Below are 17,998 nucleotides of genomic sequence, written 5' to 3' on the forward strand. Positions count from 1 at the left end.
GAGGCCGTAGTATGCACACATGAAGATCCAGAACTATTCCACCTCGCAAAAGACCCCAGACACAAACCACAATGTGACATGGGAACACTTCTAACAGGTAAGAGACCACAGGTTGGTTATCCCACACTGCCACCAATTTGCAGTTATGGAGCGAACACACTTCTACACGTGCCAGCTTTACCTTATAGTACCATCACACACAGGGACCTATAAAAACGAACATCATTTGTCCGGGTGTTGTAAGCCATCACACTAAAATATATATACAAAAAGTATGTTGCATAGAACAGTGTGTGTCTGTGTTTTAGTATGTTCTTTTAGTCTTTTTATCGGCACAATCAGTAAGATTCCCTGCGGTTCAAGAATGCTTACCACTGATTCTTGAATTTCTAAATTATGCTTAGTACAATCCTTCTAACCCCGAATCTTGTTATAATTATAATTCCTCTGTAGCGGTCTGTCTCGGGACGTCAGTCTATCAGGGAACTTGTTCACTGCGCTGACATAAAATAATCCAGTGCCTGGTTTTGCGAAACACAATTGGCCCATCTTGCGCTTGGATCCAGTACGGTCATTTCTTCCCTCCAAAACTCATTCTTGCTGCAGGGAGGAGCGTTGAGCATCCGTCTGAGTGACTGCATTCAAGAAGAGAACGGGCATGCACAGCACTTTTTTGACTTTCCATTGCTTATGTTCTAAACCTCTATCTGATCTACTGTATTAGCAAGGGGTTTCAACGCGGAGCATCCTAGGCTAACATCATCTGTCTCAATAGGAACGCGGGGTTTTCTGTTGCATAGTCGTATCATTTGTTTCCTGCGCAAAAAATTGCAGACATGGTCAATACAACGAAACATCGGTAAGCTAGCAATGTTTTCCATACTTGATCTAACTATTTTATGTAAATTGTTTCTCTGCGCTTTGAAATTGAAGTAAAAAAAAATCTAGAAAATGCTATCCATTCAAGTGATAACTCGGCATCCTCAGACACTGGGGAAGGCTACTTGTGTTTATACCCCATCTAACCATTGACTACCTGAGAAATGGATGACAGTCTACTTTTGCTGCATTTGAATGGCCGACTTCTGACTTGAAACATAACTGTCTGCAAAGGGGCCTACAATTAATTCATATTTTAAGTCATATTTAGTGGTACAGTGTCAGTTTATCATTTAATGATGCGAAAATTGATTGGTGAGTGACGTACATACAAGTTGCATCATCATCACGCTGTCACTATCTGCAGTGCTTGACTTGGACTGAAAAGCAGCCCGTACTCATTGTGGCAGCCGGTACTTCGGTACAGGAGCGCCACAATACTTTTGAACTAACATTCTATAAGAGGTGCAAGAGTTGAAGCAGTAGAACATTTTAGGTGGTGGTACTCAGCTCCTGTGTGCTCCTGCCCAAGTCAGGCACAGACAATCAGGAATCATCTTTAACGTATGATTATCATGCACCTTGTATCAAGACCTTTAACAACTCCTCTGGCTCTTTAACAACTCCTCTGCCAGTAGCCTACAATGATATTCTGGATGAGCATCCATCCCATCAGGGAATTTGCTGAAATGAAGGTCAGAAAGTGACATTGCAGTGAGGTTTAAAAATATCCAAAAGGACAAAGCCTTGATGGAGGGATTTACAAGGGGAATGTTGTAATTATCTGCCTGCTACTGCATGACATTCCCATCCGTGGCCTGGACAGATTCTGCTTTTATAGCACTAGTAATTGATTTAGGACTGAGGAGAGGAGACCTCCTCAAGCTATCGTTTCACATCAGTTCATAGAGTTCACACCGTATCCCCAGGCAGAACCAGGTCCCATATTCAGAAAGTGGCTCGGTGTAGTAGTGCTGATCTTCTTATTTGTGTGATTTAGAAGGCACAACTGATCCTAAACCAGCACTCTTATTAAAGCCACATTGAGACTAGTTTCACCATTAAACCTTTTCATCTTTCTGATGACTCGTTTTATTGAAAATTGTGACTCACAACTGGAACCCATGAGCTGTGCTTTAATTAGTCAGTAACAGTAGTTAGCTGAAGAGCCTGTGGACCTGAAGGACCCAATCATTAACATCAGGTTTAATGAGATTCCTTCTGGAAAATGCTTAGTGGTGGTTCTGAGGCCGAAAGAGGGAAACAAATGATTTAACACATTAATGTGTTGTTAATCACTTACTAAACATTGACGTTACTGCACTGCTCTGCTGATATTAGCCACATTGGGCCCTGTGGGAACAAATAAGCCATAGTGGGCAGAATAAGCAAAAAGGGGGGCAGAGCCAAGCACTAGCTAGCAAGATTCTATTGGCACGTTCTAGCATAATCTGCATATTTCCGTAAGGCAACGCCTACTCTGAATTGCACGTGTGCAATAACTCAATTGGCCTTTGCACTTACTGTAAACAACGTGATTTTTTAAAAACTTTTGCGAAGGGTAAAGTCTACAAACCTTAGTCCACTCTGTTCATAACATATTTTGGTTTTGGGAACAGAACTGTATTGAGATCAAATGTTTAATCGATGAGAAAATCTGCCAAAACCCATCTCGTCCCATCTTCTCACTACCATATGTGACCCGTTTCAGGAAACTAGGCGTATGTCGCGGGTCACTACTTCACAGAAGAGCCGTTTGCACGTATTTAATGTTGTATATTTTTAATTTAAGTTTCTCCCTGCAGGCGGTCACTGAGTCCGAGGTGCTAAAGGAGCTCCTTAAACTTGACCCCAAAAAAAACATCTGGATGGTTTAGACCCTGTTTTCTTTAAGGTTGCTGCCCCTACAGTATAATCGCCAAGCCTATCTCTGACCTTTTTAACCTGTTTCTCCTCTCTGGGGAGGTTCCCATTGCTTGGAAGGCAGCCACGGTTAGTCCTTTATTTAAAGGGGGAGATCAAGCTGATCCAAACTGTTATAGGCCTATTTCTATTTTGCCCTGTTTATCAAAAGTGTTGGAAAAACTTGTCAATAATCAACTGACTGGCTTTCTTGATATCTAGTATTCTCTCTGGTATGCAATCTGGTTTCCGCTCAGGTTATGGATGTGTCACTGCAACCTTAAAGGTCCTCCATGATGTCACCATTGCCCTTGATTCTAAGCAATGTTGTGCTGCTATTTTTATTGACTTGGCATAATCTTTTGATATGGTAGACCATTCCATTCTTGTGGGCCGGCTAAGGAGTATTTGTGTCTCTGAGGGGTCTTTGGCCTGGTTTGCTAACTACCTCTCTCAAAGATTGAGTGTATAAAGTCAGAACATCTGCTGTCTCAGCCACTGACTGTCACCAAGGGTATACCCCAAGGCTCGATCCTAGGCCCCACGCTCTTCTCAATTTACACCAACAACATAGCTCAGGTAGGAAGCTCTATCATCCATTTATATGCAGATGATACGGCCTTATACTCAACTGGCACCTCCCTGGATTTTGTGTTAAACGCTCTACAACAAAGCTTTCTTAGTGTCCAACAAGCTTTCTCAGCCCTTAACCTTGTTCTGAACACCTCCAAAACAAAGGTCATGTGGTTTGTTAAGGAGAATGCCCCTCTCCCCACAGGTGTGATTACTACCTCTGAGGGTTTAGAGTTTGAGGTAGTCACCTCATACAAGTACTTGGGAGTATGGCTAGATGGTACACTGTCCCTCTCTCAGCACATATCAAAGCTGCAGGCTAAAGTTAAATCTAGACTTGGTTTCCTCTATCATAATCACTCCTCTTTCACCCCAGCTGCCAAACTAACCCTGATTCAGATGACCATCCTACCCATGCTAGATTACGGGGACATCATTTATAGATCGGCGGGTAAGGGTGCTCTCGAGCGGCTAGATGTTCTTTACCATTCGGCAATCAGATTTGCCACCAATGCTCCTTATAGGACACATCACTGCACTCTATACTCTTCTGTAAACTGGTAATCTCTGTATACCCGTCGCAAGACCCACTGGTTGTTGCTTATTTATAAAACCCTCTTAGGTCTCACTCCCCCCTATCTGAGATACCTACTGCAGCCCTCATCCTCCACATACAACACCCGTTCTGCCAGTCACATTCTGTTAAAGGTCCCCAAAGCACACACATCCCTGGGTCGCTCGTCTTTTCAGTTCGCTGCAGCTAGCGACTGGAACGAGCTGCAACAAACACTCAAACTGGGGAAAATACCTTTTGAACGGTCATCCAGCTCGGAATTGTAAATCTGGCCTCCTTCTAGAGCTACAACCTGAAAATCAATGACATCACCATGATTCACTTGTCCTAGCTTGTTTATTCCTGTCACGTCCTGACCAGTAAAGGGGTTATTTGTTATTGTAGTTTGGTCAGGACGTGGTAGGGGGGTGTTTGTTTTATGTGGTTCGGGGTTTGTTGGGATATGTGTTTATGTAGAGGGGTGTTTGTTGAGAGTATTCCGGGGTTTTTGGTTATGTTCTATGTTTTGTATTTCTATGCTCTGTCTATGTTGTGTATTTCTTTGTGTTGGCCTGGTATGGCTCTCAATCAGGAACAGCTGTACATCGTTGTTGCTGATTGGGAGTCATACTTAGGTAGCCCTGTTTTCACCTGTCATTTGTGGGAAGTTGTTTTTGCACTGCTATGGTTAGCCTGCAGAACTGTTTAGCTGTTGTTAGTTTTTTTGTTTTCTTGTTTTGTGTCGTGTTCTCAATAAAGTAAATATGAGCATTCACGTACCCGCTGCATTTTGGTCTACTCGCTACAACGGCCGTGACAATTCCCGACTTCCCAGTTGTCTTGAACTCACTGAAGTCTAGTTTTCACAGTTCAGAGTTAACCGTTGTTTTGAGAGAATAAATATTATTATTTTTTTTTTTAAATGTGGGGCTCAAAACAGGTGGGGCTCTGCCCTGAGTGACAGGTTGCCACTGCGTGTATGATCTTATTATTCATATATCAGAGCCATTTGCTTGGCTAGCTAACATTGAACCTGGTTGGTTAGCTACCTGCAGATTCATGCAGGGTAGTAACGTCATGAGTTGGGATTATAGTTCATTGTTTAGCTAGCTAGCATGTCTTAACAAAAGACTCCACTATGCAAGTAACCATTTCGGGTGCGTTCGTAAATTCAGTCTGGTCATCTACTCCGATTTCAGAGCACTCTCGTCTGAGTGTGCCAGAGCGCAGAATAACTGATGAATTTACGAACGCTCAACACCCGTTGAATATATGGCCGGTGTCAGTAAACGTCGACAAAAAAGCGTAGTTAAATTGTTGCCAGCAGCACAGTTCCAGTCACCAACGCTCTGGATAACATGAAAACCACCTAACCAGCTCTGCTAGGGCGAGTAAAATGGTCAGAGTTTTGGTGGGGGCTAAATTTTAAGAGGGTGTGAACGATGCTGAATTGGTGTAGACAAAGAAGAGCTCTCCAGTAGGTACCAAAACATTCAAAGACCATTTTCTCAAAAGTGAGATTACAAGTTTTTCAATAGCTGAATTACTTTCCCATTGTTCCTCAAATGCATTGTATGATATACCATTTTGTAGCTATGTGTCTGCTTTTATCCAATGTAAAAAACAGAGTTTCAAATTTTGCTACATAAGACCGAATCAAAGCGGTCGGTCAGAGTTTTTGTGGGAGCTAAATTTTAAGAGGGTGTGAACAATGCTGAATGGGTGTAGACAAAGAAGAGCTCTCCAGTAGGTACCAAAACATTCAAAGACCATTTTCTCAAAAGTGAGATTACAAGTTTTTCAATAGCTGAATTACTTTCCCATTGTTCCTCAAATGCATTGTATGATATACCATTTTGTAGCTATGTGTCTGCTTTTATCCAATGTAAAAAACAGAGTTTCAAATTTTGCTACATAAGACCGAATCAAAGCGGTCGGTCACATATTTGGCAGTGAGTGGAAACACCAAGGGGACGCTTCACATGTATACATCCAGTGAAATATCTGTCTCATTGTTCTATATGTGGTGTTACTATGTGCTAATTAAACTTGAAGCAGTTGCAACACTTTAATCATCACATTAAAAGGTGACACCATACGAAATGCACTCGCAACTGTATTAACCTCCTAGTGTCAGTAGTTCAGTTCATCTACCCCTTCTGCTCACCCCTCCCACTCATCCAATCAATATTCATTATTACCAGTTAATAATCTCAGACAATAGTTGTGCTCCAATGGGAACAAAGCTCCTGTGTTCTCTTCCTGTAATATGATCTGCATGAGTCGGTTGTCGGGCCTGCTTAATTATGCAACAGAAAGGGTGATCAGCGGCATCCTCAGGGCAGCAGACAGTCCCGTCAATACCAGTGTGATAATGGTGACTAACTAGGTGGTACTGTACAGTCGTGGCCAAAAGTTTTGAGAATTACACAAATATTAATTTTCACGAAGTCTGCTGCCTCAGTTTGTATGATGGCAATTTGCATATACTCCAGAATGTTATGAAGAGTGATCAGATGAATTGCAATTAATTGCAAAGTCCCTCTTTGCCATACAAATGAACTGAATCCCCCGAAAACATTTCCACTGCATTTCAGCCCTGCCACAAAAGGACCAGCTGACATGTCAGTGATTCTCTCGTTAACCTCTCTAGGGTAGGTGGCACCAAATCGTCCCACCTACGTAACAGCCAGTGGAATCCTGTGGCGCGTTATTGAAATACCTTAGAAATGCTATTACTTCAATTTCTCAAACATATGACTATTTTACACCATTTTAAAGACAAGACTCTCGTTAATCTAACCACACTGTCCGATTTCAAAAAGGCTTTACAACGAAAGCAAAACATTAGATTATGTCAGCAGAGTACCCAGCCAGAAATAATCAGACACCCATTTTTCAAGCTAGCATATAATGTCACATAAACCCAAACCACAGCTAAATGTAGCACTAACCTTTGATGATCTTCATCAGATGACAACCCTAGGACATTATGTTATACAATACATGCATGTTTTGTTCAATCAAGTTCATATTTATATCAAAAACCAGCTTTTTACATTAGCATGTGACTAGCATGTGACTAGCATTCCCACCGAACACTGCCGGTGAATTTACTAAATTACTCACGATAAACGTTCACAAAAAGCATAACAATTATCTTAAGAATTATAGATGCAGAACTCCTCTATGCACTCAATATGTCCGATTTTAAAATAGCTTTTCGGTGAAAGCACATTTTGCAATATTCTCAGTAGATAGCCCGGCATCACAGGGCTAGCTATTTAGACACCCACCAAGTTTAGCACTCACCAAAGTCAGATTTACTATAAGAAAAATGTTATTACCTTTGCTGTCTTCGTCAGAATGCACTCCCAGGACTTCTACTTCAATAACAAATGTTGGTTTGGTCCCAAATAATCCATCGTTTTATCCAAATAGCGGCGTTTTGTTCGTGCGTTCAAGACACTATCCGAAAGGGTAAATAAGGGTGACGAGCATATTCCATTACCGTACTTCGAAGCATGTCAACCGCTGTTTAAAATCAATTTTTATGCCATTTTTCTCATAAAAAAGCGATAATATTCCGACCGGGAATCTGCGTTTAGGTAAACAGACGAAAGAAAATAAAGCATGGGGTCGACTCGGGCACGCGCCTAAGCCCATAGTACTCTGATCGGCCACTTGCCAAAAGCGATAATGTGTTTCAGCCAGAGGCTGCCTCGATATCGTTCAGCTTTTTCCCGGGCTCTGAGAGCCTATGGGAGCCGTAGGAAGTGTCACGTTATAGCAAAGATCCTCAGTCTTCAATAAAAAGAGCCAAGATGAAACACAACTTGTCAGACAGGCCACTTCCTGCATGGAATCTTCTCAGGTTTTGGCCTGCCATATGAGTTCTGTTATACTCACAGACACCATTCAAACAGTTTTAGAAACTTTAGGGTGTTTTCTATCCAAAGCCAATAATTAAATGCATATTCTAGTTACTGGGCAGGAGTAGTAACCAGATTAAATCGGGTACGTTTTTTATCCGGCCGTGTCAATACTGCCCCCTAGCCCTAACAGGTTAACACAGGTGTGAGTGTTGACGAGGACAAGGCTGGAGATCCCTCTGTCATGCTGATTGAGTTCGAATAACAGACTGGAAGCTTCAAAATGAGGGTGGTGCTTGGAATCATTGTTCTTCCTCTGTCAACCATGGTTACCTGCAAGGAAACACGTGCCGTCATCATTGCTTTGCACAAAAAGGGCTTCACAGGCAAGGATATTGCTGCCAGTAAGATTGCACCTAAATCAACCATTTATCAGATCATCAAGAACTTCAAGGAGAGCGGTTCAATTGTTGTGAGAAGGCTTCAGGGCACCCAAGAAATTCCAGCAAGCGCTAGGACCATCTCCTAAAGTTGATTCAGCTGCGGGATCGGGGCACCACCAGTACAGAGCTTGCTCAGGAATGGCTGCAGGCAGGTGTGAGTGCATCTGCACGCACAGTGAGGCGAAGACTTTTGGAGGATGGCCTGGTGTCAAGAAGGGCAGCAAAGAAGCCACTTCTCTCTAGGAAAAACATCAGGAACAGACTGATATTCTGCAAAAGGTACAGGGATTGGACTGCTGAGGAGTGGGGTAAAGTCATTTTCTCTGATGAATCCCCTTTCCGATTGTTTGGGGAATCCGGAAAAAAGCTTGTCCGGAGAAGACAAGGTGAGCGCTACCATCAGTCCTGTGTCATGCCAACAGTAAAGCATCCTGAGACCATTCATGTGTGGGGTTGCTTCTCAGCCAAGGGAGTGGGCTCACTCACAATTTTGCCTAAGAACACAGCCATGAATAAAGAATGGTACCAACACATCCTCCGAGAGACTTTCCTTTATATCCAGCATGATGGAGCACCTTGCCATAAGGCAAAAGTGATAACTAAGTGGCTCGGGGAACAAAACATCGATATTTTGGGTCCATGGCCAGGAAACTCCCCAGACCTTAATCCCATTGAGAACTTGTGGTCAATCCTCAAGAGGTGGGTGGACAAACAAAAACCCACAAACTCCAAGCATTAATTATGCAAGAATGGTCTGCCATCAGTCAGGATGTGGCCCAGATGTTAATTGACAGCATGCCAGGGCGGATTGCAGAGGTCTTGAAAAAGAAGGGTCAACACTGCAAATATAGACTCTTTGCATCAACTTCATGTAATTGTCAATAAAAGCCTTTGACACTTATGAAATGCTTGTAATTATACTTCAGTATTCCATAGTAACATCTGACAAAAATATCTAAAGACACTGAGGCAGCAGACTTTGTGAAAATGAAAATTTGTGTCATTCTCAAAACTTTTGGCCACAACTGTACATGTGCCTGATATACCTCTCATCGAAACAAGGAAAACAATAGTACCCCCTTCCCCCACATAGGTAAAGTCATATGTAAATCGGATTTGTTACTTGTGTGTGATTTTAAATGGTGTGAAATATATGGCTCCACTGTAGGGCTGTGATTTGTGCTGCTGCATGAAGTTGTTGTGCTTGTCATTCCTTTTCCAGAACATGTGTAGGCTATTGAGCTAGTGGTGCTTTTTGTATCTACAGTTGGACCACTCAACAACAACGACGTATCCAAAATAGACAAGACAACAGACTTGTCCTCACGTATCAATAGAAAATCCCTGCTTCATTGGGCTATGGCTGTAAGCTGCTTAACATGCTGGAAGCACTCAGGGGCACTTGGCTATTCTAAGTGAGCTTCCTCCTCTTCCTCCTCCTCAACCCCTCCCAAATCTAATGGGGGCAGGCGGGAAAAGTAAAGTTTAATCCAAGGATTTCAACTGTGCCAGAGACAGCAGGAGCCACTACTGTCCTACTACTATCTTAGTGTTGTGGATACTTAGCTAGGCACTTGGCCTAGGCCAGTGGATCTGCTGTTGTCACATTTCCTTTGCCAAGGAGAGACATTTAACTCAAGGACTTAACTAAGGCTTCTACTCCTGACCAGGCCTGTCATACTGGATGGTCAACAGCCTTTTGGCTAAACCTCAACGAGGTCTCTGGTATGTATGCCTTTTCCTTCTCTCTCTATGGCAGTTTACTACTGTGGAGAATTTCATGGTTGGCTGGCTAACATTCCTGCCATAGAGGCCTTTTGGAAAATGCTCAGTGGTGGTTCTGATGCCCGAAAGAGGGAAACAAATGACTCGACACATGAATGTGTTGTTAACTACTTACTAAACATTGATTTTACTTCACTGCTCTGCTAATTTTAGCCACATTTTGCCCTGTGGGCTTGTATGAGCCATTGACATCCCTCATCTACACATCTCAGCATATTCTGATACAGCTCTGTAGTGGATGGACTTTTATAATGACATGTTTTGCAGTCTTTCATTGGTAACCAATTTGTACGTTTCATTAGTTGCAAATTAAGCGAACAAGCTGTCCAGCCAGGAATTCTACCATCCTTTGGTAACGATAAATGCCTGGCTAGGACTATGATTTAGTATTCCACTGAATTTAACACAAATAACAAGATGTGACCAATATTGCGTAAGTCCTTCGATCAGTCATGTGTCTAATAATTAGTGTTGTTTACTCAGTTCCTACTTTACAATTTGCAGGCTGGTTGGACTGTCTCCCGAGTTCAATTTAATGAACCTTGATCAGTCAAGAAACGGATGTCTGCACAGATGGCTCTAATTAGATTATTTTAATTGTACAACGAATTCTATCCTTTGGAGTATAGCAGTCTGAAACATCACACTGTTGTATTTATAGTAGCCATCCTCTCTAATAGAAAACAATCTACAGTATCCTGGATTTTCCTAGATTCCCTGCCATAGCCAATCACAGAGGCCGTTATTGACAAGTCTCCAAGTGGATGATTTGGATCAGAACCAGATTCTGGAAGCACTGTAGCCCATCTGACATTATTCAGTATAGCTGGAGGGTGAAATCATGGTTAGATGGGATGGGACGGGACTCAGTTGTGGTTTCATGTGGGTGATTGGGCTGAGAAGGCTCGGAGGAGATGTAGGTGGGAGGAAAGCCCAGTTTTCTTGACTTGTCATGAAGGTGGTGGGGGGGGGGGGGGGGGGTGGGTTATAGTTATACAACAGTGAACATTTGACAGTACAGTTGCCTATTTGGGAAGAATCATAAGGAAGCATGATTGTTATCTGCTTAGTGTTCTCCACGAAGCCTGTATGTTTATATGAAGCTCCATCCATAAGGCAAAATCAACAAGCGCAGCACTTACACAAATTACTGATTGGCTGAGAGAAATTGATGCTAAAAAGATTGTAGGGGCTGTTTTGTTAGACTTCAGTGCGGCTTTTGACATTATCTATCATAGTCTGCTGCTGGAAAATCTTATGTGTTATGGTTTTACACCCCCTGCTATATTGTGGATAAAGTGTTACCTGTCTAACATAACACAGAGGGTTTTCTTTAATGGGATCCTCTCTGACATAATCAGGAATTCCCCAGGGCAGCTATCTATGCCCCTTACATTTTTCAATCTTTACTAATGACATGCCAATGGCCTTGAGTAAAGCCAGTGTGTCTATGTATGCGGATGACTCAACACTATAACACGTCAGCTACTACAGCGACTGAAATGACTGCAACACTTAACCAAGAGCTACATTTAGTTTCAGAATGATTGGCAAGGAATAAGTTAGTCCTAAATATTTCAAAAATTAATGCATTGTATATGGGACAAATCATTCACTAAACCCTAAACCTCAACAAAACCTTGTTATAAATAATGTGGAAATTGAGCAAGTTGAGGTGACTAAACTGCTTGGAGTAACCTGGATTGTAAACTGTCATGGTCAAAACAAATTGATACAACAGTAGCTAAGATGGGGAGAAGTCTGTCCATAATAAAGTGTTGCTCAGCATTCTTAACAACACTATCAACAAGGCAGGTCCTACAGGCCCTAGTTCTGTCAGACCTGCACTACTATTCATTTGTGTGGTCAGGTGCCACAAAGAGTGGCTTAGGAAAATGTCAATTGGCTTAGAACAGGGCAGCACGGCTGGCCCTTGGATGTACACAAAGAGCTAACATTGGTAATATGCATGTCAATCTATCCTGTCTCAAAGTGGAGGAGAGATTGACTTCATCACTACTTGTATTTGTGAGAGGTATTGACATGTTGAATGCATTGTAATGTTTTTTAAAATTGTATAACTGCCTTCATTTTGCTGGTCCTCATGAAGAGTAGCTGCTGCCTTGGCAGCATCTAATGGGGATCCATAATAAATACAAATACAAAATGATACCTTAGACAGTCACATGGCTAATAAAAGATCATGTGATATGTTTCTCCTTGTTTTAGTGAAGAGATGAACATTTAATGTAGTGCAATAAGTGTATCGAGTGATTTTCAATTCCATCTGACATTTCTGCAGTACTACGATTGTGCAAATGTTGTTCATAGCTTGCTTACTCATTTCCTCTGCAAATCCCAACTCTGATGGCCAGCGACAGCTGACAGTGTTAGGAAAATGTTTTTAACCTCTTATTATTATTCACTCCCAGAACAGCACTGCAGTACTTTCAAAGGGTCCAAAAAGGTTAGGGACTCAATAATAGTTGTTCTATACGTGTATATAGTTGGGTGAGATACTGTGGCCTTGTGTTGGGGACAGATTGAAGCCCGGTCAAGGTCCTAACTTGCTGCACCACAGATAATATGATGAACACTCTTTGAAGTGAGCAGTTGAGAGGAAAGAAGGATTTCCTACTAGCCTTTGATCTACAAAAGAAGGCAGGTGTCTATGTTTGGATGGGACGGTAGTCTCTCTGTTTTGCCTCCCTCTGTCAGTCTGACTCTTGTTTACCTTCTATAGGCCTACAGTGTACTAGTAGAGAAAAGCACAGACTGTTCTGTGTTCTTGAACCCAGATCAGATGGCATTGTTCACACATTTCCCTAGGTGCCGTAACAAAGACTGTAGATGAACAGATTATTGTAATGAACAGAACCGGCAGGACCCCATTCTGTGTGTGTAGGTGGGCATTTCCATGTAAAACTTCCCATGAGCACCAACATAGGAGCACATCAAATTGGGTGTCAAATTAAAGCTAAGAGTCTATATTTTTGGGAAATGAAGGCATAGATACATTTTTCTACCATTTTCCATCTTAAACATTTGGCATAAGTAAAGGCTTTGATTTCTGGATGGAAAAGGGGTCTTAGAAAACATTTACCAGAAAAAGTCTTAACCTCTTATAGGGGGAACTGCACCTGCTGATTTGGCCTCGTGTTTTGTCTTGCTCCTCAAGAAATGCTGGCGGCCATGACAAAAGCCAAAAGTGAGTTGGCTTGGGGGTGTGGTTTGATTTGGGAGTGTCCTTGCCACCACCCAAGACACACCCATCTGTCAGAACCTTGCCTGTAGCGGTCCCCCCCCCCCCCCCCCACTCAATCACGACAAACAAACCCTACTGCAGGTTGAGTTCAATAACCTCCCCATTTTGACTGATAGTGTACTATTCAATTCAATAATAGAAAAAGACAATACAAGTAAAAGTTGTCTAGTAAAAATGTTGTGCAATGTCTCTCTCCATTTGGAGACATCAGTATCAAGCCCATCTGTCAGTCTGGACTTCATCACATCATCTTGCAAGTCACCATTCATGTTTCTGTGAACACATACACAGTCACTGTTCTATTAAAAATTTGCCAGTTAGGATAGGTGATATCTGACACACAAACATATACTATTTTGAAGTTTGAACAGGTCAGACTAAACCCACTTAATTCTGTTCTCCCAATCGACAACCGTTGGTGAGCATGAACAGGCTGTGGGGGAGGCCGTTGCCAGCGCCCCCGCATAGCAGTGTATATCAGCTCCTGGCCCCTCGTCAAAGATACTGGTCGGGCACACACACAAACACACGCACTGATTACATTGTCAATGGTAGTTATGATTAGCGGGGTGGAACCAACCTGACCGCTGCGTTCAACTTTCTATTTCACTTCAGATATCATAAAATGTGAAGTGAAATAGAATGGTGAACACAGCAACCAGGCTGGTTCCATCAGGCTAGGTTATGCCCTGGACATTATATGCATTTTAGAAGTAGAAAATGAGCAACAAATAATGTCTTATGTTTCACAATTGGTTTATCACATGTATCAAAATAGTGAATTGGATTACCTTCTGCATTTGTAGGGGTCTGGCCGAATACTTGCCAACAAGTGGCTGACTGTTCCATTCAAAAGGATGCTCACTGCGAGGGCATGTCTGCATGATGTTGATGAGGGCCCCCTTGCTGGTCTACTCTATGCTGCATGTTTGGCTGGAATCTGGACATCTCTCGAACAACTGTAGCAGGCAATACTATCAGGTGGTGTTGACTGGGAGGGCCTGTGACAGGGTGATATAATAGACAGCCAAGTGGTAAATTGCATTTTGTTCTAAAGGAAGGACAAAGCGTTTTGCTAATGCACTTCACAACCAAAATGATTAGTTGTATCTACTGGGCTGTGGAATTGGCCTACTATTTTATTTATTTATTTTATTCATAAAAATTCAAAAAATGTCATGAAAAGCACACAGTTTATTAAGAAAAAAGTTGGGTACCATAAGTACTCTTTCCATAGTGTTTGAATATGCGAACCTATACACACACTTTGATAACATATACACATGAATCTATAGTATATTTTATGTTCATGATCAAACACACAACCCGCTCCGACGTCAATTCAACATTTAGTTTTGATTTACATTTGGTTTAGTTGTCAACTGATGTGATGTCAATGTGAACTCAACAAAACAAATGCGCTATGTCATTGGATGTAGTTGAAAAAATATAGATGAAATTCCCTTACATTGATGACTTTCTTTCAAATCCAATCAGTTTTCCACATTGGTTCAACGTCATCACCAGTGTGTTCGAGACCAACTAAAACCAGAACGATTTAATGCCAAAACTGGAGCAAATCAAGTTCGAGTCCAGACCAACGCCGGTTAGCTGACAGGACTAATTGAGTGACTGGCATAACAAGAGAAACTGCTGATGCACAACCAAATGTCGAAATTACACCTTGTCTATTCTACTATTCTACATGAAACGTGTCGTCCTTTGCAGCTCAGTTGGTAGAGCATGCTGCTTGTAATGACAGGGTAGTGGGTTTGATTCCCAGGAGCACCCATATGTAAAATATATGTGCATGCCCTGACAAATTGAGGCTGTTCTGAAGGCAAAAGGGGCTGGTGCAACTCAAATATTAGGAAGGTGTTCCTAATGTTTGTATACTCAGTGTGTGTGTGTGTATATATATATATATACACACACACTGAACAAAAATATGAACGCAACAGGAAAAGTGTTGGTCCCATGTTTCATGAGCTGAAATAAATGATAGAGATGGTTGTCCTTCTGGAAGGTTCTCCGATCTCCACACAGGGACTCTAGAGCTCTGTCAGAGTGACTATCGGGTTCTTGGTCACCTCCCTGACCAAGGTCCTTCTCCCCCGATTAATCAGTTTGGCTGGGCGGCCAGCTCTAGGAAGAGTCTTGGTGGTACCAAACGTCTTCCATTTAAGAATGATGGAGGCCACTGTGTTCTTGCGGACCTTCAATACTGCAGACATTTTTTGGTAGCATTCCCCAGAACTGTCTTGGAGCTGTACGGACAATTCCTTCGACCTCATGGCTTGGTTTTTGCTCTGACATGTACTTTCAACTGTGCGACCTGATATAGACAGGATTGTGTCTTTCTAAATCATGTTCCATCAATTGAATTTACCACAGGTGGATTCCAATCAAGTAGTAGGAACATCTCAAGGATGATCAATGGAAACAGGATGCACCTGAGCTCAATTTCGAGTCTCAAAGCAAAGGGTCCTTATGTCCCGTGTGGCTCAGTTGGTAGAGCATGGTGTTTGCAACGCCAGGGTTGTGGGTTCGATTCCCACGGGGTACCAGTACGGGAAAGAAATGTATGCATTCACTACTGTAAGTTGCTCTGGATAAGAGCGTTTACTAAAATGTAAATGTAAATAAGGTACAGTACCAGTCAAATGTTTGGAAAGCTACTCATTCAAGGGGTTTTCTTAATTTTTACTATTTTCTACATTGTAAAAACTATGAAATAACACTAATGGAATCATTTAGTAACCAAAGAATTGTTAAACAAATCAGTGGGAACCACACATGCAGAGATCATCCGTTCACCTACCCTGCGTCTCACAAAGACACGGCGGTTGGAACCAAAAATCTCAAACTTGGACTCATCAGACCAAAGGACAGATTTCCACCGGTCTAATGTCCGTTGCTCATGTTCCTTGGCCCATGCAAATCTCTTCTTATTGGTGTCCTTTAGTAGTGGTTACTTTTCAGCAATTCGACCATGAAGGCCTGATTCACGCAGTCTCCTCTGAACAGTTGATGTTTAGATGTGTCTGTTACTTGAACTCCGTGAGACATTTATCTGGCAACTCTAATGAACTTATCCTCTACAGCAGAGGTAACTCTGGGTCTTTTTTTCCTGTGTCGGTCCTCATGAGAGCCAGTTTCATCATAGCGCTTGATGGTTTTTGCTACTGCACTTGAAGGTATACAGTTGAAGTTGGAAGTTTACATACACTTAGGTTGGAGTCATTAAACCATGTTTTTCAACCACTCCACAAATTTCTTGTTAACAAACTATAGTTTTGGCAAGTCGGTTAGGACATCTACTTTGTGCATGACATAAGTAATTTTTCCAATAATTGTTTACAGACAGATTATTTCACTTATAATTCACTGTATCACAATTCCAGTGGGTCAGAAGTTTACATACACTAAGTTGACTGTGCCTTTAAACAACTTTGAAAATTCCAGAAAAGGATGTCACGGCTTTAGAAGATTCTGATAGGCTAATTGACATCATTTGAGTCAATTAGTGGTGTACCTGTGGATGTATTTTAAGGCCTGTATGTAAACTTCCGACTTCAACCGTATATGCGGCTGTCATAGTTTTGATGTCTTCACTATTTTTCTACAATGAAGAAAATAGTAAAAAATTGAGAAAAATCCTGGAATGAGTAGGTGTGCCCAAACTTTGACTGATAATGTATGTACTGTGCTTTAGCTGAGAATATTCTTTACACAGTTAACGTTATTTGTCCAGGCCTCAGTTGTTCCTTGACTAGCACCATTCATTCTCGCCGTCGTTAATTCTAACGTTATAACTTCCTATATTAACTGTATCCACTGGTTAAATGGGAGAGAGTGGGGAGATTGCTACTGTATCTTTTTTTGGAGGCCTGCCAGTAGTAATCGTCTCTGATTGACTGAGAGATTCAAGGAGCTATCATTGTTAAGTAACATAGCAGATGCAACGCATTGAGTAATTACATTCATGCACTTCAAAAATATTTTTGCTTAGTCACAGAAGCTTTTAACTACAGTGAACTCCCACATCGTATGAAGGAATGTGTCTACCTGATTTAGGGGACAGTGTGAACAGTTGGGGCCAATTTCATCGTAAAACTTTTCCTTGGTGTTAAATACAGTCTGAACAAACTTAAAATGTATAAGGTGATTGTTCGGATTACGGGATGCCAAGGTCATATTTTTCAATTTTCTGTTCCAGTTCAGATTCACTGACATCTGTGGAATATACTTTTTTTTAATGGCTAGCTCAGAATATGAGCATTCCAAAAGTAGTTTTTATATTAGTCCTTTTGGGAGCTTAGAAAATGTATTTATAAATCCCATCGTTGGATGGTTGGGTTTCCCAAGGGACTCCATAGGTCAGAATTAGCCTATGGAGCCGGGTATTTTTTAATACAACTTTTCGCATTTCACATAACAAACATTACCTGTCGTTGTTGATGAAGCCATCTGTGTCATCAGGGCAGTAACTCGGGTCACAGTCAGAGGCCTCATGATGGCATGTCCTTTTCATAGTAGTCGAGGGAGACTGGAAACAACGGAGGAGGTGTCACAAGGGTACTTGTCGCACAGCGCTTTTATCCTGAGGTCTTGCCCGACAAGCTGTGAATATAGCATGTGAACAGTAAATTAAATCATTTTTGGAAAACATTGCATTCACATTGCTGGACATGTTATGATACCCACCTTTGCTCCTTCTGGTAGG

General features: G+C 41.8%; 1 protein-coding gene across 3 annotated transcripts in view; it reads left to right on the top strand.

The window, feature by feature from the left end:
- Nucleotides 1-602: 602 nt before the first annotated feature.
- osbpl6 (oxysterol binding protein-like 6) overlaps nucleotides 603-17,998 on the top strand; it is a 59,094-nt gene continuing 41,698 nt past the window's right edge. For all 3 annotated transcript variants that reach the window (XM_014173319.3, XM_045707794.2, XM_045707791.2), the window contains exon 1: nucleotides 603-859. The gene's annotated coding sequence lies outside the window, so the exon portion shown is untranslated. The remainder of the gene's footprint in view (nucleotides 860-17,998) is intronic.

Source organism: Salmo salar, chromosome 25 (genome assembly GCF_965601325.2).
Source record: "Salmo salar chromosome 25, fSalSal1, whole genome shotgun sequence".
Lineage (NCBI taxonomy): Eukaryota > Metazoa > Chordata > Actinopteri > Salmoniformes > Salmonidae > Salmo > Salmo salar.